We start from the raw sequence: 20,773 nt of genomic DNA, 5'->3' as shown, positions 1-20,773 counted from the left end.
TTCTAAGGATCAGCTTTGTAACCGAAGCAATTGGACTCCCATCCGGCAGTTTATACACTTCTTGGCATTTCTCCTGCCCATTTGTTTTAATCTTTCCAATTCATTTGATCCTCTGGCATTAGAGCCCACAGCTGCAGTTGCACGTGGGATGGGTAAAGTAGCTGAATTAAAAAATGCCATGACCTGGTTCCTATATGGTTTAGGAACTGAGTTGATAACTCAGACATGCTATAGATTTGTTTGGCAGGTCAGGAGAAACATTATTTTACAGGAAGAGGATATATGTATAAAAAGGATTGGTAATTGATCTTGAGTGATACATCTCTTAAATCTTAGTCTTTTTTTTTTTTTTCTTTTTTGTCTTTTTGCCTTTTCTAGGGCTGCTCCTGTGGCACATGGAGATTCCCAGGCTAGGGGTCCAATTGGAGCTGTAGCCACCAGCCTACGCCAGAGCCACAGCAACGCCAGATCCGAGCCATGTCTGTGGCCTACACCATAGCTCATGGCAACGCCAGATCCTTAACCCACTGAGCAAGGGCAGGGACCGAACCCGCAACCCCAGGGTTCCTAGTCAGATTCCTTAACCACTGAGCCACAACAGGAACTCCAAATCTTAGTCTTATTGTTTATCCATTGTGCCTTGTGTTATATGCACATCATTTCTAATCCTCAGAATACTCTTGTAAGAAAGGTGATATAACCTTATTTTTTTAGGTGAAGAAGGCAGTTTAATGAGATTATACACTCGTGTCTGCATAGTCAGTATTACATGGTAAATATCAGAACTAGAATTCAAGTACAATATCATCTGTTTCCAAAGCTTGTGGCCTATCCATTATACACTGTAGCAGTAAAAAAGTTTTTATTGTGAATAGTATTTTATTTCCATTTTGCTATTGATGGACGTTGACTGTTAGGATGAACTGTGCTATACACATTGTTGTACATCTTTTAGCATAATTATTGCATGTGCCTATGTTCAACTTTAGGAGATGTTGCCTAAAAGTTTTCCATAATGGTTTTAGTATGGAACTATTCTAGCTCCACTTCTTCCAATACTTTGTCTAAATTTTTTTTTTACCTGTGTGGCAAGTATCTAGTGGTATCATTTTGTGATTTTAATTTCCATGTTTCTGATTAATGATTTTTATATGCTTATTGGAGACCTTTTGTAAGCTTCCCAATCAAGACTTTTGTCCATTAAAAAAAAGAGGATGGAAGCTAGAAAATAGAAAGAGTGAAAAAGAAACATTTCATATAATGTTGGGCAGTGATAAGTGCTACAAAATAACAAAGGCCAAGATACTAGGACCCATAGAAAGTGACAGAGTTGTGAGAAAGGCGAGGCCCACCTGAGAAAGTGGCTTTGAAGTGCAGACTTGCATGAAGTGTGTCATGGAAGCAAGGGGAAAATCTGGATGGAGCATTCTAGGCAGAGGAACTGCAAGTCCAAAGGACTTGAAGCAGGAATCAGGTGTGACATTGAGAACCTGGCAGGGAAGTGTTTAAATTCAGCTTCTGAGGGAAGGGGAGGTCTTTACTTTTACCCACCTTCAACCCTACACTTAGTAAGATATTATTTGGCTTGTTTTCTTATTTATAAAGATCAAAATCCTCTCTTGAGTCAGTGGGGTTCCATGTTTGAACCAATAACTTCATATTTTGCCAATGAATTGCTGTGTAATATCTAAACACCTTTACTTGTGATGTGTTTTATGAATGTTTATTCGGTAAGCATTTATTGAACAGACCTGATTGTTGGAGGAGGGAGAAGGTAGAGAAAGAGTTGCTGATGCAAGCAAAGAAGAAAGGAGTTACTGGAGAGAGTCCTAGAGAACCAGGGGAGTTGGTCATTCGGGGGCCCAGAAGGAAAGAATGTCAAGAAGGAGAACGAGATCCATACTGTCAGATGCCTCCAGAGAAGTCCAAGGATTCAAGAACTGAATGGCGCCCTGTGGGTTTGGTGATTGCAATGTTCCCCTGGTCTTGGTAGGAGCAGAATCAAGTGCATGTTGGACAGGTGGGCTGAGGAGAGAAACTTAAGTTTGAGGAAGTAGAAGCAGTGACCTTAGGGTTCCCCACCTTTTGAAAAGGTGGTCAAGAAAAAGAATGAGATTAGCCAGCTTGACAAGAATATGAATAGAGTCAAGAGTTTAAGTTTTTTGTTTTGTTTGTTTTTTTGAAGAGATGAGTGGTGGTGTTTTTTTCCCCTTACAAGAAGTTATCCTTTGCTGTTCTTGGCTTAGAGAAGACAGCTGTATGCATCCCACCCCCACCCTTTTAAACATGTTTAAAACTTTTTAAAACTGTATAGTTTTCCAGATATTCAAAGAGGATTCACCCATGTGATTCATTGATCTTCTGGGGAGGAAGTTACCAAATACTATCCCTTTTCCTTAGATGAAAGCCTCAAAGCTCAGAGACTATAGCTGAGAGGTTACCCCACTGATAAGATGTGGGGCAAGAATTTTTGTCAGTATACCCTATCTTGCCCAGAGTTTGGGAATCTGTACATATCCATAGCATTAACTTAGCATGATTTGCCCCATATTCCTCTTCCAAGACCCCCTAATGTAGACTTGTCTTCAACACTTGTTTTCTTTGCAGTGTGGTAGCTGGAAAGATCCTAGAAAGGAAAGTACTTCTTTGAAATGCTAACTACATAAGGGGAATGATGGGCAATTAAAAAAAATTTTCCATCAAATCAGGCTAGACTTTTTACTCCATCATGAACACCTTGCAGATGGATCAGAGAAGTTCCATTTATTTCAGTGTTTTCTCTTGCTTGTTAGATACTTTGTTCCTGGCAAATATATTTTTGTTCAAAGTCATCTTTACAGGACAGTTCCCTTCGTGGCTCAGTGGTTAACAAACCTGAGGATTTTGGTTCAATCCCTGGCCTTACTCAGTGGGCTAAGGATCTGGTGTTGCCATGAGCTGTGGTGTAGGTTGCAGATCCTGTGTTGCTGTGGCTGTGGCATAGGCTGGCGGCTACAGCTCCAGTTTGACCCCTAGCCTGGGAACCTCCATATGCCGCAGGTGTGGCCCTAAAATAGCAAAAAAAAAAAAAAAAACAGAAACAAAAACACCAAAACTTTGTACAACTACTTGCAAAAGAAAAAAATGAAACAGTCAAATTAAAAAATCTTACTTGGGGAGTTCCCACTGTGGCAAAGCAAGGTAAGTATCTGGTGTTGCCAAAGCTGTGGCATAAGTCGCAACTGTAGCTCAGATTCACTCCCCAGCCCTAGAACTCCATATGCTGTGGGTGTGGTACACACACACACACACACACACACACACACACACACACACACACACACACACACACACACCCCAAAACAAACAAGCAAAAAACAAAGCAAACTTTACATAGAATGTTAAGCAAAACACAAAATTCTTGGTGACACACTGAAAATGTCTAAGGAAATGTCACCTCTTTACAGATGTATTTTGTGTTTCAGTGTCTGTGACTGATTAACTCTTTTTAACCTGGTGCTTCTTAGGCTTATATGATAAATTTCTCTCCAGTAAGGATAGGTAATTTGAGTCTGTTTCATATTCACAGACTATATCCTTAACAATATCCAGTCACTTCATAATATGAACTATTTGTTAAGCAGGAGTTTCAGCAATAAAAGAGAATGTAGAAGCAGACACGGTGGTGGTAATGTTACTCAAACTGCACCTACACAGGGTATCTTTGGCAGGTACCATTGCCATCTTATCTGGTACTTTAGTAATATCTCTGCTCAAACCTTTCACTCATACCACACCTAATGGTTGTACCCAGAAGTTTTTAGTATGCCGTTTGCTTCTGGAAAATAAATATTTGTTCTTGTCCTTGCTGTTCTTGTCCTTTCTTCTTTTCCACTGAGAACAGTAAGAAGGAAGAACTTTTCTTCTCCAACATTCATTGTCTTTTTTTTTTAAATTTTTTAATTTTATTTTTATTTTTTGCTTTTTAGGACCGTCCCTATGGCATGTGGAGGTTCCCAGGCTAGGGGTCAAATCAGAGCTGTAACTGCTGCCCTACACCACAGCCACAGCAACATCAGATCCAAGCCAGGTCTGTGACCTACACCAAGGCTCACGGCAATGCCGGACACTTAACCCACTGAGCAAGGCCAGGGATTGAACCTGCATCCTCATGGATGCTAGTCAGATTCATTTCCACTGAGCCACGATGGCAACTCCTGTCATAATTTTATTTTATTATTATTATTATTATTATTATTAGTCTTTTTCTAGTGCCATACTCATGGCATATGGACATTCCCAGACTAGTGGTCTAATCAGAGCTGCAGCTGCCAGCCTATGCCAGAGCCACAGCAATGCCAGATCCGAGCCATGTCTGCAACCTACACCACAGCTCACAGCAATGCCAGATCCTTAACTCACTGAGCAAGGCCAGGGATCAAACCTGCAACCTCATGGTTCCTAGTCAGCCACTGAGCCACAGTGGGAACTCCTGTCATAATTTTAGATAGTAGAGATCTTTAAAGATGACCTACCTAGCTCTCTCATTCTGTGACTGAAGTGCACAGGACCAGAGAGAGTAAATGCCTTGCCATATCATACCAGTGGCTAAGTTTCTGAATTTCTAGATTGGCCATCTTTCTATCATTGAGCTTCGCAAAAGTTAAGGGCTTAAAAACATTATTCCAAAAATACATGCCTAGGTGCAGATTCAATAGCAAAGGGAGATGAAGCAGTACTCCCAAGGTTATTTGATCACCACTTAGCTGGCGCAGTTGCTACTGTAACAGTTTCTCGGCAACATTGCTGAGTGCCCAATATTTGAAGTAGATAAATTACTCGGCTCCTTTCCTTCCAACACCTTTTTATCTTAAGAACCTTTATGGGGATTATTGGTTCTTTGTCATATGCCCTGAAGCTTAAGTTTGGGGGCCCTATTATTAGATTCTGAGCAATGTGGCTTGAGGTGCTATTGTGCAGACAGTGTGCTGGAGCAGCCAGAGGTGAACATGGAGCTGAAGGGGACACCAATGCCTATCTTAGACCTGCCATTTTTTTTTTCTTTATGAATAAATTTCCTAGAAATTGTGAGCCAGATTCTTTTTAGCTTTTTTTTTTCTTTTTTGATTTATTGTCTTGCTAGTCAGTAGATTCACCTAAGAACATAGTAGGGTGAATGTTGAAAAAATACGTATAGGAGGAATAAATATTATTTTTAGAAAATTATCATTTATGACATTAAAATTTTTGGAAAACAGGAAAGGAAAATATCACCAATATTTCTTCCTTCCAGCGGCTCTTACAAGTTTGAGGTAGGTAAGCCCAGGCTTTTGTTCCTAAGAATCTCTTCTGTTTTATGTAGTTGTTCACAGAGCATACTCAGTTATGGTTTTCCCCCCTACTTCCAGGAGGTGGTGTGGCATAGTAATCAGGCTCAAGCTTTGGTCTCACATGATGTTCTGGTCTTAGTGGTGAGATGTAGGGCAAAGAGCTTAATTTCTGAGTCTCAAATTTCCACAACTGAAAAGGAAGATAGTAGTACCTGCTTCATCATTCTCATGACGTTTAAATAAAATATTTATAAAATGTTTATTATAATTCCTAGTATATACTAGGGACTCAGTAAATAGTACATTATGTTTTTTATTTTATTCTATTTATTTATTTTTCTTTTGATTTTTAGGGCCACACCTGCAGCATATGGAGGTTCTCAGGGTAGGGGTTAAATCAGAGCTGTAGCTACCAGCCTGCACCACAGCCACAGCAAGGCAGGATCCGAGCTGCATCTGCAACCTACAAGCTCACAGCAATGCCAGGTCCTTAACCCGCTGAGCAAAGCCAGGGATTGAATCTGCACCCTCATGGATGCTAGTCAGATTCATTAACTACTGAGCCACTGATGGGAACTCTATATTTTATTTTTTTTCTGTCATGGCTCTATGGCATATGAAGTTCCCGGGCTAGGGATCAGATCTGGACCACAGCTTCAACCCATGCCACAATTACAGCAGTGCTGGATCCTTTTAATCCACTGTTCCAGGTCAGGGATTGAACCTGTGTCCTCGCACTGCAGAAATGCCGCTGATCCCTTTGTGCCACAGCAGAAACTCCAATTGTACATTGTTATTAATATGTCCTTGACATTTCCTTTATGCCACATAGTCTTTGTGACCATATTTTTAATAATTGCATGATATTCTATCAAGTTGAATGCATTCCTATTTGCATAACCATTCACCTATTATTAAATTCTTAGGTTCCCTCTAAATTTTCCCTAGAATGAAAAATTCTTCAGTAAGCTGTGATTCATTCAGCAGATTCAGTAAGTACTCACTGTGTATAAGGAGCTTTGCTTGGCTCTGGGAGCACAGGGCTCTCAGTTTATAAGGGGAGATGTGTGTAGGGAACCCTGGCCTGCAGTAAACACCGGCATGGATAAGTTACTAAAAAAGTACCGAGGAGAGGACAGAATGTCAGACTCTGCCTGGAGAGCTCAGGGAAGGCAGGAAAGGGTTGTGGGTGATGAGTTAAGTGAGTTAACGGGGGTGAGTTGCAGGTTACTAAGGACTTTATAAGCCATCTTATAGAATAGAACTTTTATCTTCAGTGCAAGGGGAAAGTCAAGTTTTGAGAAGAGAACTGGCATTATCTACTGAGGCAAGGTGGTAACAGAGAGTTTAATTAGGAAATTATTAAGGAATCCAGGTGAGGGGTGACTTACACCAGGTGGAAATGGTGGAGGTTGTATGAAGTGGCCAGATGGGAAGAAATAGCCCATGTCATGAGCTGTTGGATGTGACAGTGTCAAAGAGAGAAAAGTCAAAGATGGGCTCTCAGGCATTCATTCACCCCAAGGGACTGCAACGGTGGAGTTGCTATTTCCATAAACAAGGAAGGATGTAGGAGGAGCAAGTTTGGGAAAAAAAGTGGGTTAAGGATCTGGCTTTGCTGTGGCCTGTGGTGTAGGTCCAAGACTTGGCTCAGATTGGGTGTTGCTGTGGCTCTGGTGTAGGCCAGAAGCTGCAGCTCCCATTCATCCCCTTGCCTGGGAACTTCCATATGCTGCTGCAGGTTTGGCTCTAAAAAGAGATACAATACAATAAAATAAAAAATAAAATAAAATTCACGGAGAAAGAGGTTTGTCCTGGAGTTATAAATTTGGGAGATATCTGTATACAATATTTTTAACATTAAAAAAAAACCAGTATAGTTATTTACCCATTATTACTCCTCTCATATAGAATTTTCATTGGTATTTTCCTTTTTTAAATCCAAATAAACTTTAGAGTCACTTTGTGAAATTTATTTTCTAAAGTATGTTGGAAATTTTACTAGAAGACTGTGTATAAATTTACTGGAAGACTGACTATAAGGTAATTTGAAAAGACTTGACACCTTTAAAATGGATCTTTGTAACCAGCAACAAATTATTCTCTCCATTTAGTTTTCCTTTATTTCTTCTAAGAGTTCCTTCTTTTTCTGACAAATAGTTCATACACATTTCTTGATAATATTATTCCCAAGTGTTATATACTTTTTGTTGCCATCGTTAGTAAATTTCATTCCATTGGTGTTCTGGTAGTTTTTGCCTTCTGAAGGAATTATATTGATATATTTGGCCACGTCACTAAATTGTGGGTATTATAAATAATATCCTTGATTTCTTTGATTTTTTTTCCCCAGCAATAGAATCATATTGTCTGCAAACAATCATTTAATCTTTTTCCTTTCAACCCTTGTATCCGATTTCTGCTCGTGCCAAGAAAAGAAGTCTTAATTTAAGATGGGGGAACTGTTGGTAAGGAGAAAATTAATATCTAAAAGTCTAGTCACAGCTTATAATTTTTGTTTAGTTTTCACTTTAGGCTTATTCTAGTTATTTATTTTCCTTTATATAATTTATTTCTGATGGATTTATTTTTAGTACCTAAAGTTCATCTGTTTTAGGTTTATGCATTATCTTCAGTAGTTGGTTTGGGTGTGGTAGATATTTGGTTTTCATCCATTTTGCTCTTCCAGGGACATATTCTCTGACTCCTTGAGCATCACAGATGGGGGGAAACACTCTTTTCCTCTTGAATCAGCATTTACGTTTTATGGATGCAGAAACAAATTAAACCCAGTAGAAAGCACATAACCAAGCAATTTCAGTCCTATAAGTGAATAAAGCCCTAATGAAAATTTAAAGTTCAGTAGTCTCTCCATTTCCCCTCAAATGAACAAAAACAAAAACTTTAAGCATGTTTAAAAATTATTGCCTGTACACTTATAAGGCAGTTGATTTTGAAAACTGATTTTATTTTCAAACTAAGTTTTACCAACACGAAAATTATATTTAAAAAAACTTTCTAAATACAAAACCAGTTTCACTTCTGATGGCGATTGTCAATCAGAAAAGGACTTGCTGATGCAGCTTAGATTTCTGGAATGCTTTATCTTGAATTTTCAAGCTAACTTTCAAGTTTTATTTTCTATTTGTTAAGCCTCATGTGACCTTTCTCCGTGAATGAGCAGTGGACGCTATCTGACACGTTAGGACTTTGTACCTCCAAGGGTGGATTTGCAGGACAGCTTTTAATTGGCCTGCATTGGCTTGTTTAAATAGCCAAACACCTGCTGGGCAAGCCCCTGCGCATGTGAGTGGCTATATGTTCCTTCCTTTAGGATTTGCAAGGCTGGAGCACAAAGACAGCGATTGTTACCCAATAAGCAGTAGTCACACACTTCTACCAATCGCCTTAGGAGGGCTGGTTACCATGGAATCCACCATCTGTTCACTCCCCGCCGGAATGTGATTATCCTTGCTGGGCTGGGAACTGGGGGAAGCAGGGAGCGTGTGCTGTGTGAAATGATCTGCAATGGACTGGGTTAATGGGAGGCTAGATCTGACTCACGAGAAGAACAAATGAAGGGAGTTTTACTTCTTAACCATTTGTGACTTCTAACCAAGAGGAATAAATTCAGCTTTTATAAGGTAAGTAATCCTAGTATGTTGTATCCAGTTTGTACTACGTTTGGTGTGGGGCATTATCTCCATGTGGTCCAAGGTAAGGGAGCTATAAGCTCTTCTGTTGTATTGGTTTTAAGCAGCTCAGTTATACCTATACAATTACATGTTAATGTTGGGAAAATGAAAGTATTATTCTTTAATCTTTAAAAAAAATTTTGTGCCTATGAAATTGTATTATGACCTCTGAAAGTGGCAAAAAGACAATCATTTTAAACGGTCTCCCAGAGTGAATTGTACCAATATTCTTTTTGAAATACGCCCATGGCCACAATGTGTTCAGTGTCTTCTTCAAATAAGAAAATGTCTCAGGTCAGGGACGTTTGTAGGTTATGGTTTTATTAATCATTATTCAGGCTCTACCAGAATAATGACTGATCTACCATTACTAACTCATGTTTTGTAATGTGATGTTTATGCAGTTTTATTTTGCAATGCTTTTGCACAAGTTTCAAGGGCCTGAGCATGTGGAAACAATGTGACAGTGCTTTAACCGCTGGCATGTAGGCACAGTGATAAAGGAAGGGGCAAAGCTAGGAAGATCAGCTTCTATTTCAAGGGCTTCCTTTGTTTTTCTGTTTGAACAGCCCCTTAAAATGTGTGGTGCATATTGTAAGCAGTAGAAGGAGATTTTGGTGCTAACAAATGGATGACTGACATTTTTCTGTGTGGCTAAGAGGTTGGTAGCTCAAACAAGGGACTTCTATGTCCTTTGTAAAGCGGCATTGTATCCCCCTTCCCCAAAACTGCCCTAAAACATAAAAGTGAAAAACAAAAAGAGTGCTGTCTATACTCTGGATACTTCTTCTTTTGTGTAAGTTTTTCTGTCATTTAAACCATAGCATAGCACCAGAGATCTGTGAGTCTAGCTGGGTCTGCCATTTTTATTTGATATAGGAAGGGGCTGCAAGCAGAGGATTTGCTAATGCAGCTTTGGTCCCTTTAATTGTGCTCTTCTGCTATCATCTTTGACATTCATGTCAGTGGGTCAGTGGCTGCCCAGAGAGCTAGAAAAGGTCATTGCTGACAGGCCCTCCTTGTTTGGTTTTCTTTTTTTGATGATAGTATAAAATTAGATAACCTTGTATTGGTCAAGGACTCATGTTCTTACTTTAGGAACAGGTTTTCAGGTCTGATTGCTAATTGTGGGTTCTTGGTATTTATTGCAGTTGACTTCATGTGGTTAAAAGTCTTACCTTCTTTTGCACTTACTGGTCTAAATACATTGTTATTTTAAAGTTTTTAATATGCAAAATTAGATTAGGTACTTACTAGCCTTAAAAAAGCATCTTTTTCAGTAATAATAGACATACATGCCTGAAAATTTCCTTAGCGTCTGTAAAAATTTTTGTGCATGTTTTATTATTTAGATGAAATTTTCACCCATAAAGGCAATCGTTCATAAGCAGTATGTTTGGGGAAGAAATGAAATCATTTAAAAACATGTGCTTATAGGCTGTTTGTGTTGCTTTAATTCTCTTATATCTTAGAAACCTGAAAAGGCCTGGATGTGAATGGGTGTGAAGTGTATGAGCATCTCTGTTCCTGGGATGTGGTTACTCAAGCAGTGGGGGTGGGCTGGGCAAATCAGGACACTTTTCAAGTTCTCTAGTGTTTGTGAATTTCCTTACTACTTCTACTGTTACTGAGTTAAAGTTATAAGATTTTTTTTTTAATGTGGGTATTTACATCAGAATGTATCCCAGCATTGTATAGATATTGACAGGCGTTTAGTCATTTGTTTTCACTTGTAAACATGTTTATTAATGTTTCTTGATGGATTTTTCTGAATAACAACAATAAAGCCAAAGGGGTGTTCAGGTGTTGAAAAAAACTTTCTTCCATCAGCCGCTGACAAGACAAGAAACTTAGGGTGAGACTCTGAAGTTGGTCAAGAGGTCTGGCAGGAGGGGACAGTCGGGGAGCGTCTGTGATCCCTAAGAGTGCACCTGAGAGACAGGAGGGCACAGTCTCATCATGTGTTAGTTCACTTTAGGGGATGTGATTTGGGGGACCTGGTATTCCTTCCTCTGCTCCATTCACGAACACCATCAGTGGTGAGACCCTTCACATCCACAGTCTTGTGGTGCTAAGTTGAGAAGGTCAGGTCAGCTGAGAAACGTTGCCTCCTGGCTCCCACTGTCCTTGTCTGTGAGGGTGGAAAGAGGTGCTAGATTGCAGTGCTTTTCAAACTCCTAATGGCAGGACGCTGTTCCATCCTTCAGTGCAACTTAGATTTTAGTAGATGATAAGTTTAGATTTATGTTTCTAAATATGTAAAGCAACCCTTATTCAAAGTCATTTCTTTTGAAAGTGTTATATAGATGACAAACTGGAAACTCTGGATAAAGGGCCTGGGGAGATTCAAATCCATAGCAGTCTGAGTAGACAGCATTTCAACCCACCCCTAGTTCAGTACAAACAGTCAAGTCTTTCTGCTGCTTTGACACATTATACTGGAATGCCGCCTGGCTTAACTATTTGAACAAGTAGACCACAGAGCTAACAAACAGCAGTTAAATTCTTACATTTTTCTTCCTATGTGTATTGCCACATTCTCACTTCTCAGTGGAGTCTGCCTTTTTGTTTTTAGGATACAGGTTTATAATCCATTTTTGCTCTTAACTATTTTTGGCCATGGTGGTCCATTTGGCCCTTGTGCTATCTGAGATGAGAGAACACTAGGACTTTGAAGGGAAGGAGAAACTGCTGACGCTGTCATTGCTGATGCTACTTTGTTCACATGTCCTTGCTGTTGAAGCTGTTTGCATAAAAATGTGATTTTTAAAAATAGATTACTCAAAATTGCCCCCTTTTGCCCTCTCCCACAATTCCATATTGCCATGGTTTCAAGGAATGCTTAGAATGAGTTAATTTTGTGAATGAGTAAAATTTTGCATTGCTGTATTAGATATAGAGCTACAGGATGTGATGTGATGCCTTTAAAATGTACACATGAATGATGTAAATTCACCCAGAAGCTATGGTGGTGGCATTTGGCAGGAGTTTTCTCTCTGTGAGTGTGCTGAAATTTATCATCACTTTTTTCTGAGATGCTTCCTCTTCTGTTTTTATAACTGCTCCTATGCTTCTGTAAAATAAAAAGGCAAACTTCCTATAAATTGGCAATGAATGGGTCTGTGTAGGCAGCAGCAGGTCCTTGGAACAGTTTCATCTAACATGCTCATGTCTCTCATCCAGTTGTCACCCCTTTAAGCCCAGTGATGAAGTGGTTATGAGGGTATCTAGCAATACCTTAGTCTTAGAAAAGTTCCATATTTTTACAAATAACCCCCACTCTGTGAGGGCTATAATTGTTCTTTTGTAACAAAGGTACAGGGTTACTGACTTCCCCTGTAAGTAGCTGTTTTCCTTCCTTTCCTTCCTCCCTGTTTGCTTAAATCCTGTGTTCTTTTAAAATTTTTGCCTATTCCCTGGTCCTGAACCCAGGTTAATGAAATAACAAGGCAAGATATATCTCTAAAAAGCAAGCAGATATAATCTATTAGATTTTTTAGATCCCCAGTATACATTGCTAGGTGTTATGTTCACATAATTTAAAGATTGACAGTATCTGTCAGAGAAGAATCTGAGGCCCATAAGGATTAAGCAACTTGTCCAGAACCCGAGTTGCAGAAACGGCTAATGTTGAGTATTGCGTGTCGAATACAAAGATTCGGGTAAAACCAACTGACTTCCTACATTGTTAGCCTCATGAGGAACAGAACATGGGGTATCACCCTAAAGTCTCACAGAGGAGATCTCAGTGTACCCAAAGGGAGGGCTACTTTGAAAGATGATTCTCTCAATAACCAAGGTCATAAGAAATAGATCTATTTAGTATAAGAAATGCCTAAACTTTTAAAAAATGTAACTGCCAAGCACCTAGATGTTTATGTTTTTTTAGTTTGCAGGTTCTTGCCTTTATAGCTGTGTCTATAGAAGTAAAATCAAAATCAGAATCAGAATGTTGCTTGGTGATTATGAAGCCCAGAGCAAGGAGGGAGGGGGAGCACTGAGAAAGGACAGCCTGAAGGATACATACACTCCATTCTAGGGCACACCTGTCACCGGGCAAGTATATTCTTTGCGAGTTAATGCATTTGTTTTGCAGGCATTGCTGGAGGCACACAACCTGTGTTTGCTTCTCTGGCCTCCCTTTCCTCTGCTCTGCTCACTCCATCCACCTGCTTCACCTTGCTGAGAACCACCCTGTTGTCTACTGAGACATTCCTCCTTTGACTATGACACTTTCATCAGCGTAACCTTGTATACATTATCAAATGTTTGTTGAACATTTACTCTGTGCTGGGCAATATTGCAGGTACGGAGGACAGAGCATCGAATACAATGGCCAGGGTCTTTAGTGAACTTACATGATAGAGGGGGAGACAGATAATACACAAATAAGTGAATCAGTGTGATTTCAAATAGTGACAAGTATGTAAGGACAAAATATAATGTGTTAAGTAGGGATTTTAGCACAACAAATTTTAGATCGAGTGATCAGGAAATCTAAGAAGGTCTCATATAAGCTGAACCACAAATGATAATCCACCAGCCTGATCTGGTAGAGTTAGAGATGTGTTGTTATCCCCCTTATATTCATATGGAAATTGAGGAAAGCCTATTAGCAGGATCATTACGTGTTCAATTAGTGCTTTGCAAAACCACACTTCTTGTTGTGTTGTCTTTTCTTTCAGGACCTAATACTGATTATATGCTCTTTTCCAAAGTCAGAATTAATGAGCTAGCATTGGAAGTCATGCCCACTTCAGTAGCACAAGCAGAGCTAATAGTCCCATCTCACATACAGGCTACCTAGAGGTCTCTAGGCAAGTTACTTAATCTCTCTTAAACCTGTCTCTCATTTATTAGAACTTCTGGGTTTATTATGGATAATAAAGGAGTTAATTTTTAAGAATCTCTTAATGTTAGAGATGATGGTGATAGTTGTATTCTTTAAAAAGGCTTCAGTAATAATCCCATGAATGTTAAAATAATTTGCTGCTACTTGCAATGAAAGCCTGGGATTACTATTGGCCTTCTGTTGATAGGATAAATTTTTCTTTGATCTCTTCCATTTACTCTCTTACCCCTCACATTCATTTATTCAATAAATGCTTTTTTATTTTTCTTTCTTTTCTTTTTGTCTCTTTAGGGCTGCACCCAAAGCATATGGAAGTTCCCAGGCTAGGCGTCTAATTGGAGCTGCAGCTACCAGCTTACACCACAGCCACAGCAACAGGGGATCTGAGCCATGTCTACAACCTATACCATAGCTCACTGCAATGCTGGATCCTTAACACACTGGGTGAGGCCAGGGATCGAATCCCCATCCTCATGGATACCAGTTAGGTTTGTTACTGCTGAGCCACAATGGGAACGCCTCAACAAATGCTTTAAAAAAAAAAACACTTATTGAGGCATAATTGACATACAGAAAACTGCACGTATTTAATGTATATAACTTGATGAGCTTTGGAGATAAGTATACACTTGCAAAATCATCACCACAATCTATTCCACAAATATATTCATCACTTCTAAAAGAACACTTTTTGCCTATCCATCTGCCCTTGACAGATTCTGGATAAAGAAACATGATTAGATGTGCTCTGTGCTCACATGGTACTCAGCTGACAGTTTGTTAACCAGTCAGTTGAAATCGGTATGATTGATGACATTGCGAAGGAGGTGTGCAGGAGACAGAGGAACAGGTGATCAACTGTACAGGTGAGGTGGGCTGGGAATGCTAGTCTGGGGCAACAAAGGCAGGGATGCATGATGGGCCTGGGAAGTGCTGGTAGAATTTGAACTAAGGTAGGGCAGGGTTTGAGAATGGAGACCATGGCTTCCATAGAAGTTTTTACTGTATCCTGTAAAGAATGAGGAACCTTTGAATAGTTTTAAACATTTGGGGAATAGACCTTCAATTTTGCCATCTAAAAAGATAATGGAAGTAAAAAATGATGGAAACATTGGAGAGAACAATATCCAAAGCAGCCTGAATGCTCTTTTTTTCATCTTCATCCACAGTAGGAAGAATTTTTCTTCTTCTGTCATTACCACCACAATAATTAAGTCATATCTTATTCTTGATTTTTCGATTCTGAAGTCAGCACTATTACTTAATAGTAGAACTTGCATTGGGTCAAAGAGTCCTTGAGAAATCCCTTAGGAAGGCATAGCTTTGGAGATGAGCTCTCCCATTAAGTCCAGTCCAGCATGTATGTGTTTTATAGGGTTTGGATAGATTGCCGCTTCTTTGCTTGGGCACTAAATGGCAGTAATTCCTTTTGCATTTAGAGGTCATGCTGCATGCACTATGAGGGAGTAGCAGGTTCACGGTCTCCTGGTCTTATTCCTGCAACAGGACACATGAGCATTGTCACCTAAATGACTTAAACTACTGTACTTGTGTTTGTACGCTCCCTTGCACAGCTGTTTGTATGTCTTTGAAGCATATATAGTTCAATTTAAGCAAGTTTAAATGCATGTGTAGTACAACTACTATAAGTGCAATACCAACTTTCAGTGTTTTCTAAATGGCAGACAATGCAAAGTATATCCATCATCTCCTTTAATTTTTAACAAGCATTTGAGATAATTAACAAGTTATCCTCATTAAAAAATAAAACTGTTGCTATTAGATACATAGTATATATATTTTCAAGTTCACTAGTAATTAAATGATGAACTGGGATTAATCCCTGATCTATTCTGCTTCAATGCTGTGTTCTTAGCTTTTATACTTAATTATAATTAGAAAACCATTGCATTAAACCTAGGCAGAAAAACATAGGAAACTTAAATGTTGCAGTAGGAGGGGGGGTATAGAAACAAGATTCCAAAGAGATGAAGGGAGAGAATTAATGACTATTGTCTTTAAGAAGCCCTGAGGTAGTTAGTGGTTATTCAGGAACATAAACAGATATTTCAAAAAAGAAGAAACACAAATGCCTAGAGCACGTGAAAAAAACATTTTATATAGCTGGCAGTCGAAGATGTATGCGAAGTAAATATTTTTTATTACATTGACAAAAATTTCCTGAATGGTTGTATTTTGGATTGGAACCCTTATATACTTCAGATAACAATGCAACTTCTGATGACAGTGTAAATTGATGTAACTTCTTGGGAAACAATGTAGTGATATATATTAACTAGAGAACCCTTTGTTGCAAGGAATAGAAGACTCCCACTATAATTTAAGAGAAAGGAAGGATGTATAGAAACAACAAAAAAGTGTCACAGGAGCCTGGAACCAGGACAGTTACATTCCTTCTTCAGATCATCCTCTTATGCATCTCTGTATGGATGGCAAAAAGACGTGGCTACCCCAAATCTCAGTTACAGCACTTCCTAGTATTAGTGCCCAACAGACACACACAAATTCCAATTATTGTTATCGGGAAGCTAGACTCTGATGGGCTAAGCTTTGGTCAGCACTTACCCTTGGTCCCACCAGATGTGACCATGGAACACAAAGTCACTTAACTATCTACTCAGAATGTCCTTTGAAACAGGAACTCTTTGAAAGGGAAATAATTAAAGCAAGCAAAGAGAACACTCCTGCTATGTGTATCAATAGAGCTAAAAGTGTTCATGTCCTTTTGATCCCACAGTCCCAATTTTAGAAAACTACCAGTAGTACATTATTGAATGATCTGGTGAATGATTTATCTCATCACATCAGGTGCTACAGTCGGAATGGGAAAAAATGGGAAAACAGTGTCATATTCAACAATAAGAAAATGGCTAAATGAATTATGATCTGTTCATGAGATTGGATGTTATGCCAATATTAAAAACATGTTTTCAAAAAAATATATGAGGATGCTTACCATGAAATGTAAATGTGTGTGTATCCTATACCAAGTTACTTTTTTTTTTTTTTTTTTTTTGTCTTTTGCCATTTCTTGGGTCGCTCCCGCAGCATGTGGAGGTTCCCAGGCTAGGGGTCCAATCGGAGCTGTAGCCACCGACCTACACCAGAGCCACAGCAATGTGGGATCTGAGCCGAGTCTGCAACCCACACCACAGCTCACAGCCACGCCAGATCCTTAACCCACTGAGCAAGGCCAGGGATCGAACCCACAACCTCATGGTTCCTACTCTGATTCATTAACCACTGAGCCATGATGGCAACTCCCCAAGTTACATTTTATATAATAATGGAAAAATACTAGAGGGAATTACACCAAACACTAGTTATAATCACTTTTGTCATCTTTGTAATTTTTAACAGATTTTAAATGATTAACAATGGCTGTATAATTTTATAATTATGTAAAATATAAAAATAACTCAAAAAAGTAAATTATAATCTGGTATGGAAGATAAACCTGTCCTAAGTATGGTAATAGTAACCATTATAAACTAGTATGTATTAGTGTTACGGATTGTGTAATAAAAACTTAAGGATAGATTTCCTAATAGCTACACTTTTAAAAAGTAGAATGGTCTATGCAAGAGCTATTTTTTTTCTCATTAGTAGTGTATGAAGAATTAGATGACTTCAACCCCCATGTTCTGTTAGGAAAACAGATTTTCTTTGGAATGATTGTTTTAAAAAAATTAAATTAGATGTTAGGGGAAGGTATACAAGGCAAATAGCTTTTGTGAAAGAGATGCGAAATTCTTATATAGGAGATACCAGAGTTTGAGGGTTTAAGCAGGGAGCAATGAATTTGAGTCAGATCTTGGAAAAGGTGATAGAAGGGGATTGGATTATATGATGGAAGTCCTTTTACGGTCTACAATTATTGATGCTAAGGCAGAGTTAAGATTCATCCCCTTATGCATAAAGGGGAGTACCCAAGTTGACTTGACAAATGGGAGAGCATTTTCCTTGTTCGTCCTCTAGTGAAGTAGTACAACACTTAAATTGAAAAGAAGAGCAGAGAAAACCAGTCTGCTCATTTGTTGGCTTCACTATAATTCTGGAAAGGAAACTTCAGGATTATCAGCCATAAAAATCGGCCATGATTTTTATGTTTTGGTGTTTATGTTACATTATGGCAGTAATACATTAACAGCTGTGTTATAAATTCAATCTGCTTTAATTCTCAGATGTTAAAATTTGTTGAAACTGCAAAGAAGTGCACAGGAATCAAGGATTGTTTGTTCTGTTGTTCTGTGTGTGTGTGTATGTTGTTGTCATCATCTTTTTGCCAAGGTAAAGTAACACTAAAGGTATACTCTGTTTATTAGAAAAAGGTATAGCTCTTTAAAGAGTAAGCTGATCTCAGGGTTGAGACCTAGTTTAGCATTTTTTGTAAAGCTAATTTTCATTCTTTAAAATATTTGGAGTTCCCGTTGTTGCTCAGTGGAAACGAACCTGACTAGTATTCATGAGGACATGGATTCAATCCCTGGCCCCCCTCAGTGGGTTAAGGATCTGGTGTTGCCGTGAGCTGTGGTGTAGGTCACAGAAGCGGCTCAGATCAGATGTTTCTGTGGCTGTGACTTGGGCTGGCAGCTGCAGCTCTCATAATCTAGCCTGGGAATCTGCATATGCCATGGGCACAGCCCTAAAAAGACCGAAAAAAAAAGAAAGAAAATGGAATAGGCATAAAATTATTGCTATAAAATGATCCATAATATAATTCTTTCTTGATTTATTTTTCTGCTAATTATTATAGACATTGAATCACTTCTGTCACCATTAATAGCTTCTAGACTAATTCTAATGAGTACATTCTAAACTCAAGGTCATGACCGCTTGGATGGCTCAAGGAGTGGCATATTTAACTTCAACCTTTAAGTATCTGTTGGTGCTATAGTATTTGAGACTCCTCTTTTCAGATTAGCACTCTCATTCCCTTTTACAGTTTGTTACTACTTTTTTGTCATAGAAAATCATTGGAATAGTAGTTTCCTCTCTCAGAAAAATCAGCTCCGTACCAGATAAACTAGCCACCAGCCAATTCAATGGTTTGACTGCCTAAAATGTGTGGTTGCTTTGAAGAAGGCTTTTCCAGGGTCTAGCTCTTTGCCTCCCAGAGAACATATACATTGGCAGGGGGGCGGGGGGGACTGAAAGAAAAATAGCTTTATTGAAAAAATTGTTTTTGTCTTTTTAGGAATGCACCCATAGCATACGGAGTTTCTCAGGCTAGAGGTTGAATAGGAGCTGGCTTACCACAGCCACAGCAACGCCAGATCTGAGCTGTGTCTGTGACCTACAGACATGGCAACGCTGGATCCTTAACCCACTGAGCAAGGCCAGGGATCTAACCTGCATCCTCCCCGATGCTAGTCAGATGCGTTTCCACTGAGCCTAGACAGGAACTCCCATATACATTTTAACCTAAGTAAAAATTGAGTTATTTCGATGAGGTGGAGGTGACAAGAGGACAAAAAGAAAGCATATGTAATGGCTCTCAGCTTTTCTTGTATCTTCAGCTATCCAGAACTATCTCGCTTGATTACCCATGGATGTAATAAAATTTCACAAAAGGTATTCTATTGTTTGTGAACGTTGGCAGAAAGGGGGAAGGGCATGATATTTGCATAAAATCGCTAGTGGAGAACAGATCGATGGAATCTCCTTTTGATAAAGTTAGATAGGTTTATCTTTATTAAATGGCTACCCAGGCATTCATTTAATAAACACTTAAGTATTTTTCTTTGTGTCCAGCACTGCTTACTCTCAGTAAGCTTACATGAGTAACTAAAATGTATAATGTAAGATCCTAAGACTGTGTCCAGCACAGGTATGTCCAAAGTGCCGTGATTTTACAGAGAGGAAGTAAGTACTCATGCCCAGGCCAGAAAAGTTGGAAGAGGTCACTTTGGAGCCCACTCTGCACTGCATCTTAAGGGTGAAGAAAGGGATCTGCCAGCTGAAGAAGGAAGGGCATTTCCTCTGAAGGGAACAGTGTACACCAAGGCTTGAAAATTGTTAAAAAACAAACGAACCATATTTGGAAGATGAGAAAGTTGGTATAACTAGAGTATTGGGATTTGGTATAGGAGTGGAATTGTTAAGATTTGTAAGAAAAAAATGGCCCCAAATTATGTTAGTATAATCATGTTTTGGTGGGATTTTATCCTGTTGGCAGTGGAGAAAGCTCTTGGATTTTCATGCTGGCAAACAGTGCTTTATACATTTTGGAAAGAGGATTTTAACAGCACTGTAGAGGAAGGGCTAGAGTAGTGAAGGGCAGGAGCTCTGGCATTTTGATATGGAACTAATGGTCCAGGAGAGAGTTGATGAGATTCTTAAGACAGTGACACAAAAATGTAGAGGAGATAACTAAAAGAAAAATATAGAGGAGTAGAATTGTTAGGACTTGGTGATTAACTAGATGTGTGTATGGGATGAAGGAGTGGAAAGTGTCAGGGACAGCTCTGAAGTTTCCAGCTTGGATAGCTGGCTAGATGTTACATCATTAGCTGTGGAGGAAGCAGACTTGACTCCCACTTTTGATTTAGGAACTGTATTAAAATATATCATTACATGTTTAGCTGATTTAGACTTATAGATGAGTTTTATATATACATATGGCCACACCAGCAGCATGTAGAAGTTTCTGGGCCAGCAATTGAACCCACACCACAGCTGTAACCAGAGCCACAGCAGTGACAAAGCTAGGTCCTTAACCCACTGAGCCACCAGGGAACTCCTATATTTTTTACAATTTCAAAAATGAATGCCACAAATTCTTAGTATGATAAAATATATCTTTGTTTTTTAAAAAAAAAACAGCAAAAGGAAAACAATCATGTTTTAAAATGGCTCCTAATTTTTCTTCATGTATCATGCTTAAATTCTAGCAC

At 38.9% G+C, this 20,773-nt stretch overlaps 1 protein-coding gene across 5 annotated transcripts in view; it reads left to right on the top strand.

Moving 5' to 3' along the window:
• Window positions 1-20,773, top strand: part of FGD4 (FYVE, RhoGEF and PH domain containing 4) — a 195,933-nt gene that overhangs the window by 76,041 nt on the left and 99,119 nt on the right. The window contains exon 1 of one of the 5 annotated variants that reach the window (XM_021092072.1): window positions 5,819-8,953. The exons of 3 other annotated variants lie outside the window; for them this stretch is intronic. The gene's annotated coding sequence lies outside the window, so the exon portion shown is untranslated. Of the gene's footprint in view, window positions 1-5,818; window positions 8,954-14,317; window positions 14,723-20,773 lie in introns of those variants that run through there. One more of the 5 variants, XM_021092074.1, reaches the window with a different exon arrangement.

The sequence above is a fragment of the Sus scrofa genome, chromosome 5 (assembly GCF_000003025.6).
Source record: "Sus scrofa isolate TJ Tabasco breed Duroc chromosome 5, Sscrofa11.1, whole genome shotgun sequence".
Lineage (NCBI taxonomy): Eukaryota > Metazoa > Chordata > Mammalia > Artiodactyla > Suidae > Sus > Sus scrofa.
This window is presented reverse-complemented; position numbering and strand designations above follow the sequence as displayed.